The 9,687-nt window shown below is 41.4% G+C and overlaps 1 long non-coding RNA gene across 1 annotated transcript; it reads right to left on the bottom strand.

The window, feature by feature from the left end:
- Positions 1 to 1,604: 1,604 nt before the first annotated feature.
- LOC308188894 lies at positions 1,605 to 8,906 on the bottom strand. Its single transcript, XR_013945851.1, has 3 exons — positions 8,413 to 8,906; positions 8,123 to 8,278; positions 1,605 to 2,230 (listed from the first exon to the last, which is right to left on the bottom strand). It is a non-coding gene; the product is annotated as an uncharacterized lncRNA (long non-coding RNA).
- Positions 8,907 to 9,687: the final 781 nt, after the last annotated feature.

Below are 9,687 nucleotides of genomic sequence, written 5' to 3' on the forward strand. Positions count from 1 at the left end.
CCTTTTCTGAAAGGAGGAAATCAAGATGCAATGCCATTCTAAGAAATGGCTATCCAAGGAAAATTTCTGGGTCTGTCTTGGCACCCACAGTGTCCGGCTTGGGTCCAAGTTAAGGAACTGTAAAGAGTTTTAGAAGTAGACTCAGTGAGACATCTGTATATGTTTTCTGCTGGCTTACTGTCGGCATGGCCAGAGCAGATGAAGGAATTTGTGTATCTGACCTATACTTGTTGATACTAGCTTTCTTTCTTGTAAGCTGCCTTGGTACGCTTTCCAACCCTTGTCTGGGTGTATATAGCACCACTTAGTGCATGTTCCTAAAAAGTGCCAGGCCGCAGATTTGCAGAGGGCTTCCATATTTACTCCTAAAAAAAAACACTTTTTCAGAGGGTTTATGGGACAGCTTGCACAAGTTATTGGGCCAGGTGTAATTCCCATCCATCCTAGAAAGGCAGCATCAGCCTCAGGTGAGCAGAGGCTCCCACATGGGGCAGATGATGACTGTGGCACAGTCAGAGGCCATGCCACCAAGCTGTTCCCACACATCACTTTGATTCCCTGCCATATCTCACTGCTCACCAGGCCCACATCCACCAAGGCATTTCTGTGCCTAATTTTAACTGCAGTGAAAGGGAGGTAGGTGTCTAAATACTGCTAGCTCTTAGTCATCTGAAAAGACTTAACTCCCCCAGGCAGCCTTGCTCAAGGACAGCACAAAATAGCGTTCAGAGTAGTAGGTAAGGTGGGATGCTGTCAGTTCATCTTTTTTAAAAGCTCCACAAAAATATTCAGACTATTCAGCCACCCACGCTGGCTCATATCATGAGTTTCTCCCACACCACATAGCCTTCAGATATGTTTAAATACAAGAACTCCTTTTACCTGAGGATATTGTTGCTTCTCATTCTCTAGATGAAAAGCACGGGTCTGCACTGTGCAGCAGGAAAAAACATGTCAGGTAAGGGTCTGGCCGTGTTAAGGACAGGAAGTTAAAAATTGTTTTAGGTCTGGCTCTACCTTTCCTTCAGATCTACATCAATGGCATTTAGGTATGTTGAGTGGCATTGCTCTGGGTTTATGACACTGTAAGCCTCAGTAGCATTAGTATCCAGAAATATTATTAATATTTCCCATATCTAATTATTAAATAGCATCTGACATTTTTAAAATTCAAAGATAATTAAAGTACAGTTTTCACATTTGTGCCTGTTTCTCAGGCAGGGTGGTAAAAACAGATTGCTCACTTCTGTATTTCATAGTCATTTGTTTCCTTTCAGTTTCATATTTGGAATCCTATATAGAAGCCTTTGCATTAAGATACTGGTCATATGTTTAAATTAATACATCCAGTCAAATTTAGAAAAGGGAAATAGAAAGGGTCTGATAGTAGCTTTTACTAGGGCTATTAGCACCATAGAATGGGGCTGTTTCTGCTTATCTTGACTTTTACTAAGTTTGTCCCTATGAAATCCACATTCTGGGACAAATTTGACTTTATATCTTGAATACCACAATCTGTTTTAAAAAGCAGAAACAAAATACAGACTCATACTAAAAAGAAAGGCATGTATTTCACTTTAATTAATATATATATATACATATATATATATATAACGCTCAGCAATATGTTTATTTTGGAAAGCTGTGCTCTAATGCTTAACACATCCACAGAAGCATCTACAGAAGGCAGGCAGGGTAGGCTGCTCCACCAGTGCCAGGATCTGTAACACTGCATATTAGAAGTACAGATGAAAGAATTTTCTGAGTAGTTCAAGTGCTGTGCAAATGAAGTTAGCTGTTTAGATACATTTACAGAAAAATAAGACTGGTGATTACAAAGTGGGAATGAGTTTGCGCTGTTTACGACTGCTTTCTGGAAGGTAGAATGTAAACAGAGGAAGAAACTATCAGCTTTTAAGATTTTCTCTTTTTGTTGGGGTTTTGTTGGCAGTGGCTGTTTTCTTGTGGCTGGAGAACACGAAAGATTTCTGTACTTTTTCAGTGGTGCGATTGAATGAGACAACTGGTGGTACCCCCATGCTGGAACAGCTGGGAATGGTCATGTAAAGTTTCTGGAGACTTTCTGTGTCTATCAGTCACCTTCCTTTTAATTAGTTTCAGATGCAGTTTCTAAATACATGGTGAAATGTCAGCAGTCACACACTCCAAAGTAAAGCTTCCTCAAACCCCAGGTAAAACTCAATTGGTTTCATTGCTGCAGTCCACTGACCTTTGAAGAGAGAGAAACTCACAGTCAAAAGGCCTTACACCTGCAGCTAAATCCTGCTTTACTCAGGATCAGTCTCACTGAAGCAGAATTAACTGAGGTCATAAGGAAAGGATTCATCTAGCCGTAGGCAATTGTCCAGACCCCTGGGAAATCAGTAATAAAAGGGAGATGGAGATGGTGATTCACCTGTCTTGGGGTGGGCAGCGTGCCCTCAGGGCTAATGATTAGTGGCAGAGCTAAGTGATTAGAGCCATTACTTTCAGATGGTTAACATTAAGTAAGGTGAAACCTACCCTTAGCTTCTACAATTATGCAGGCTTTTCACTACAGTGAAAAAGAGAAGAAAATCCACAAAATATCATATATGTTGGCCTTCAGTTGAAGGTCCATCTAGCCCGTACACTCATTCCCATTGTGGCCAAAAGCAGATGCCTACAGAATATGCATATATGAAAACTTACTATAAGACTGTCTCTGCTTCTAACTATTGTCAGGATAGGGACTTCCAGAAGAGCTTGTGGTTTCCATGTATTGAGTACTCTTAGGGGATTTTTCTTCCATTCAATGCTTCTGTCTTTGAACCCACATAATGCTTTAGCACCCACGCCATCCTTTGGCAAGGAGATCTACAGGTCAGCTGCCTCAGATGTTGTGCTTGAAGCCCTGCTACTCCATTAGTTTCATCTGATGCTTCCCACCTCGTACTTGAAGAGAGCGAAAAAAATCAATCTCCATTAATGCTCTCTATGCCACTAGAGTTTTTGTAAATCCATCACCTCTTCCTCCATTATCTCTTTTCCAGCTTAAAAAGTCCTAGCTTAGTCATCCTTCATGCAGAGCAATTTTGTACTTGCAATATTTATTGTTGCCCTTCTCTAGACTTTTCCCAGCTGCCTCATATATTTCTTGTAGTGAGGGAATGAGGACCTTACAAGGTCATTAGAATTGAAAAACTCACACCTTACATCCCAAATTCACTGCAATGCTACTTATTCAGGCTCAAAACACCTGTCAGTACAGTGATAAGCAGGCTGTAGGCAGTAATTTGAGAGCTTGAGCAGCAGGGTTACAGTGACTGGAGCTTCTGAGATAGCTTTTTACAGCCCCAAGTTCAGTCAGGTCTTCCCATCTCATCCTTTTCTGCTGTAGCTGACACATATGAGAGATCGCAAGTCCCACGCCAGTGTGGCAGAGTCATTGTAGTACACACCAATGGGGAGACCCTTGGAGCATGGGCCTTCCTGAGATACAGAGCAGGCAAGGCTCTCGCTGCCTTCATCACATTTCTCCTGGGTCTGTTGAATGCCAGAGCTGAAACATCAGGAGTCTGGAGAAGGGGCTGAATTTCATGGTTCTTCCATTAAAATGCACCTCCCATGTGCCAAGTGGAAGAAATGCAAAATGAAGAGCTCTTTCTTAGGATCCCCGCCTGTGGCTGTTCATGCAGAGAGGGCAATTTTACCTACTAGGTTTTGTCACATAATGCTGGAAGCAAGCACGCCTTATAAATAATCAACATGTAGGGCTTATGGGAAGGCCACTCGGCTGACGTGTCCCCTTGACTTAATGGTAAATGTGAATATGATAGGTCTGGTGGACCTGTGCGAGTCCAGGGCCATCTCGGTGTGTTGGAGTCCCTGCCAGTGCAACACAAGGTTGGTCTGTATTTGCCTGCCTACAGACCAGTAGCTGAACACGTGGGAAAGTAGGCTGTCACCTGGTGAAACAGTGGGCAGCTTTAACCCAGACATCCTCAGAAGGTCTATTTAAAGCTGTGTGGGTTGAAGCAACTCATAAGCTTTAATAGTCTTGAGAGAAGCTCTCTGGGAGGCTTTGCTTTGTCCTTTTCAGTGCACTTCATTGATATGCTTACTTTGTGTATATTTTTTTTCAGCAGTGAACAGATGGCCCCTTGCTGCTCACCACAAATGTGTTATTATTACTTCAACCAAAATCTCCTTTGGAAGAAAGCTAGCCAATGTTTGTTTTGCTTCCAGATAGATAACCTTGAAAAAGGCAAAAACATAATAATAGAGTACAACACAACAAAATACAACAGAGAACAAAGGGAGGAAGAAAGAAGAAGCAGAAAGAGGTAAAAGAAAAAAAGAAAGGAAAAAAGAAAAAAAGAACAAGGAGAAGGGAAGGGCAAAAAGTCAGTGACCCAACAGATTCATAGCCACTAAAAATGCAACTTCAGGTATCTGCTATAAAAATATACTGGAGTTAAAAGGCTATGGCCTCTTGTTCTTCATTCACTGCATTGCAAAGTAAAGTAGGTGATCTTGAAGCATTTGGATTCTCAGTAGCCAGGTAATTATTTCTTATCTTATAAGATGCTAACACCCTATCTGCCCATAGTGTAAGGGTCAAATAGGTGTGCTGAGTGAAACAAGACTGATCAACACTCTCCCTTAAAGCAAGGATTTTTGATTACATCAGCTGAGAGTCTGTTTTTCTTTGGATTATTGCTATCCCTAAATCTTAAGGGTAATACAATAGCAGACTCAATTAAACAATTTTCAAACAATAGCAGGCTCAATTAAAAGTGTGTGATATACAGTGTTCAGACTCCAAGGTTAGAAAAACACATTTTGAAAGTGCAGCTTTATTATTAGTATTTACTATTATGGAGTATTAGCCAAGGCAAATATTTTGTCCTCGGAAAAATCTGAAATTCCCAGTAGGGTGGGACACAGCTGACATTCCTAGTTGTTTGCTGTCTTGTTTGGAGCACCATGTGGTTCACAGCTAGAGGGCTGAGATGCTTGCTACTGAAGCATCGCAGTCACATCAGAGAAATACATGGCCCAGGAGTATTTCATAGTTCCCCTGGAACAGAAATGCAAAGGCAAGCAGAGGAAGGGAGAGGAGGTAATTCACTTCAGATTATTGATATTGGTGTGTTATCACAGTTACTTGTTAAGCTCATTTTGTATTAAAGTCTTTGCACAATATTGGTAACAAAGCTCTATTAAATATGGCAGGGCAGCCAAGCCATTGTTTTATGTCAAAGAACTAAAATAATGAGACTTGCATTAGAGACTTGCACTTATGGTGTCACGTTTCTGCAGTAAAAACTACTTTTTACTGCTCCGAAGCCAGGAAGACTTTATTTTTGATCTTTCAGGAAAACCACGGTGATAAGCAAGTGCCTGTATGAGGAAGGGAAAATAGAACTGATCCCATAAAGCTTTCACTCTTTTCATCACACACATATGTTCCTTTTTCTTCCCCCAGAGTCTGGTGGGCTGCCAGGAGCCATGAAATCTGTGAGCCTGTGTGCAGGAGTATCAAAGAATCTCAGGGAAACAACTGAGAAAGGAAAGGAAGCTATGGTGATTATTGCATGAGTTAGAAACATGTAACCACAGGCTTTCCAGCGGGTCCTTTTCCTTCTGCATTGCTAGCCGTGCACTCCATCACATGGAGACCTGGTCCTTTGAAATCTGGGCCCTCACAGCACTTGAATCTGTTTCCACTTTCACGTCTTGGAGGCAATCACGAGGCAAACACAAGGCCAGAGATCAAGATTTATCAAGAGCATGAAACCCAGTAATGTGATTCTCTCCAGTAATGTGATTTGGCTCTTTTATAAAGAGGAGATTTCATACCTCCACCCCACCCGGCAAAAGGTATGAATGACAGCCTGTTGTCAAAGTCTTAATTCCTAGTAACCCATATCAAATATAATGCAGCTATACACTTGATTCCAAGGCCTTACAGTAGACTATGCAAAAAAAAAAAAATAAAAAAAATAGGTATCTGAAGTCTTCAAAATGATAAACAAAGAAACTATCCCATGCTGCACACTTTTTGGCTATGATTAGCAATAATTAACTGCCCAAATTAGGCTGTATACTTTTCCTGCATTGAGAAAAATATTTAGTAATCCTTAAGACCATGGTTTAATCAGTATTAATCACAAACAAATGAGGCATTTTTTGCTATTCAACTTACATGAAAGAGAGAATTAAGGATATTTTTCCCATTTCTAATTAACAGGAAACGAGTATGTAATGAATCAGCTCATAGTCAGAAGAGCCCAAAGCATCTCCTCTGAGGAATGAAAAATCTTCATCTTTAAAAAGCTTTGGTGAGGCATTAAGGCATCTTCTGATTCTGTTAAAGTCTATGGGAAATATGTATTTGACTTCAAACTGAAGCAGAAGTTGATCCTTAGTGTATAAATCACAGATAAACCCACAGATATTTGGAAAAGACTAAGGAACAACAGGGAAAGAGTGTGAGCACTAAGAAAATAAACTAGGAGAATTATTAGTCTATTTTTAGTTCTCTTTTTATTACATGTCCATTAAGCGAGTAAAGTAAAATGTCAGATAATGGAGCAAATGATATCTTTTGTTAGCTCAGATGATAAATGCTGATTACCCTCTTATTTACAAGTTTTTTCTGTATCTGAACACAGGAAGGCAAAGTACACAACTGATTCTCACTCTTCCCATACAAGACTGCCAATTCAAGATGGGTGGAGGGACAGAGAATATTCCCTGTGCCACAGTGACAGAGCAACCTTCTCCTTTCTCAGTAATAGGCCTTTACACCACAGCTAATCGATGCCAGCTGCTGCCTTGTGGGGAGCTTGGCAGCTGCACAGCCTCACACAGTTTGCGAAGTACGTACCACCATCAGCATTTCACAGAGAGGGAAACGGAGGCAAAGATGGCAAGTGTTTGGTCCTAAATCACTCAGCATGTCAGTGTCAAGTGCATGTTTGGGGACATGGTAAAGGCCCCCCAGGGCCCAAGTTAGCCTCCCAGTGCTCTTCCAGGAATCCCCTTTGCACAAAAGCCAGCTGGCCAAGAGACTGAGGCAGCATAGCTGTAAATAATAAACAAACCAGGAGGGACAGGGCTGGGCTCCCAATGGAAAATACCTCAAAGATTTCAGCTTCTGTCAACAATGCATATATCCCAACACAGGCCTTACTGTCAGAAATAATGTAGTATTGTTGTCTCTGGCTCCCACTGGAAAGAAGAGCATATAGAAGTAATCAATTAATGGATGGGCATGATGAACTTTGTCATGCCTGGTTACCCTCATCCACAAGCTACGTGTCCCAGTGCTGCCTCTCCATCCTTCTCCCACTGCACCGTGGATAACCGTGGCTCAAGTGGGAGCAACACTGGGGGAGAGAGGAAGAGCTCAGCCCCTGACATGTTGTTACCCATGACCTGGGGATCCTGGGGGCCTACACCAGAGGGTTGTGATCACTGTGCTACCAGGAATTAATTTCATAGAGTGTTGTTGAGAGAGGTGAAAATAAAAACAGAGGAAGTTACTTAACTTTATCTAACTTACCATTGCATTTTCTTCATGTCTTGAAATTGTGCAATAGAAAATTTTCACTCTGAGTTGAAAATATATGAAAATATATAAATAAAAATATATGGCCCATCTCTGTGATTACCATGGTAGTTCCTTGGTTTGCACTGGATATTTTTATTTCTGTTTTGTTATTGTTTGGCTAGTTGGTGTCTGTTTGTTTGTTTGTTTGTAGTAGTGGTCATAGTGCCTGAGCCCTGATGGAACAATTCCTCAGCTTTTCTAGTAGCCAGTGATGCTGTCAGGCTGGACCATCCTTATACAAAGTATATAGAAGGTGAGACAAACATTTGAATTTAAATCCATTATTGTTCAAATTGTTGTTTCAGAGAAGCAGGAACGCAACATTCTATGTTGCACTAGAACCCATACAATGAATTTCCATTGATATAAAGTAGGTAAGAACAGTAACTCAACCCCACCTCCTTCTAAAAAGTGTTTCTTTTAGTAATTTACCTTTCTTTCCCCCTTAAATCAGAAAACAAACAACCCAAATTGGAAAAGCAGTTCAATAAATATTGACTCTGCATGGAAAGACTAACCTACCTTCTCCTATCCAAGGGCCAGAGAAAGCTCCACACCCTGGAGGCTGAGCAGCTTCAGACAAAGAGAAAAAGCTGAAGGTTTGGCTCCATTCCCAGCCAAGCACCACCTCTTCTTCTGAGCCGGGACATCTCTGGTTTGGGATCACTCCTGGCCACACTGGATAAAAGAGACAGGTTAGGCTCTCAGAAACGTGTCCTAAGTCTTGTTCACCTCTGGGGGGAAATCATCACCTGACATTGTCTTGGAAGGCTTGAACCAAACCTTAAGTCAGGTGGAATATTTCTACCAACCTTAGTGCTCTTTGGGCTGCTCCTCCATGTAAAGCATGGAGCAATTTGGCCATGGTTGTTGCTTGGGAAGTGGGATGTGGTATTTTGCATCAGCTTCTGTTTTAGGCTACACCCCACACAGAACATATTGCAATAGTTAGCTAATATTTACTGGGGGTGGATCACAGCAACTAGCATTGCATTGGAAAGAACATGCAAAGCAGAAGTAGATGTAAACCAGTTTTTCTCCTACACAGCTGTCCCACAGCTATGAGTCCAGCAAGACATGAAAGGAAGACACTGACAGTCAAAAAGGACACTGCAAAAAGTAACTTTGCATTGGTAATCTGCACCTCTTCTTCTTCCTCTGCTTGCTAGCTCACCCATGAAGCCAGGTTACCAGAAGATTGGTCTTCTAGCATGTCCCTACACATCATTACACCCCAATGGCATTTGAACTCATAGTCTCGTGCATGAAAAAGGCCACCAGCCACCAAAACAACCAAATAATCCTACCCTTCCAAATATAAAACAAGCAAACCCTACAGTGTTGTTTACAAGGGTGCTTCATACAGGTAGAACCTTTCTCTTAATCTGCATTGTCTTGTCCTTACCATTCATTACTGAGTGTTATTTAGGTCTCTTAGAAGCCAGCTCTTACCTCCACCACCACAGACCAATAACTTCCTCATACAACCAAGTCTGTGACAACAACAGACTCTGCAGGTCTGCCCACCTGCATAAATATTTGCATGTTCAAACTCTTCTGCTGTTAATCTCTAAAGGCTGATATGCTAAGATTTATTCCAGCCCCACCGATGCCTTCAGAAAACATGCCACCTGAACTAATGCTTTCATATTAAAGTGGTGGTGACGTGAGAGTAGAATCAGGTCTCTGACTCTTCCACCGGCCTATCATACTAAGATAACTATGATAACTATGTGTAATGTTACTAATAAGAAGAGATAAAGAGTCCATAGGAACAATGAAGAAAGATTCTTAGAACTATTTCCTCCTTCAGGTCCTTGAAAACCATTCTACGTCATTACTGGTGTTGTTCAACCAAGGCTAGCATGAATGTTGGCAGGAAGTGCTAGAGAAACAGAAGTCATAGACTTCAGCTAGATGTCTCTTGGAGGAACAGTAACAACAACAAAAAACCCTAAGGCACAAGACAAGCAGAAATGGGGAAGACGCCTGAGATTTTACAGGAAGAAAAGCAGTCTCGAAGAGAAGAGATGACAAGTCTTGCCTGCTGGGGATAATAGTTTTAAAAGAGGTAGAGCTTTAGATCT

This window comes from Anser brachyrhynchus (assembly GCF_964034855.1).
Source record: "Anser brachyrhynchus genome assembly, chromosome: 2".
In the NCBI taxonomy this organism is placed as follows: Eukaryota; Metazoa; Chordata; class Aves; order Anseriformes; family Anatidae; genus Anser; species Anser brachyrhynchus.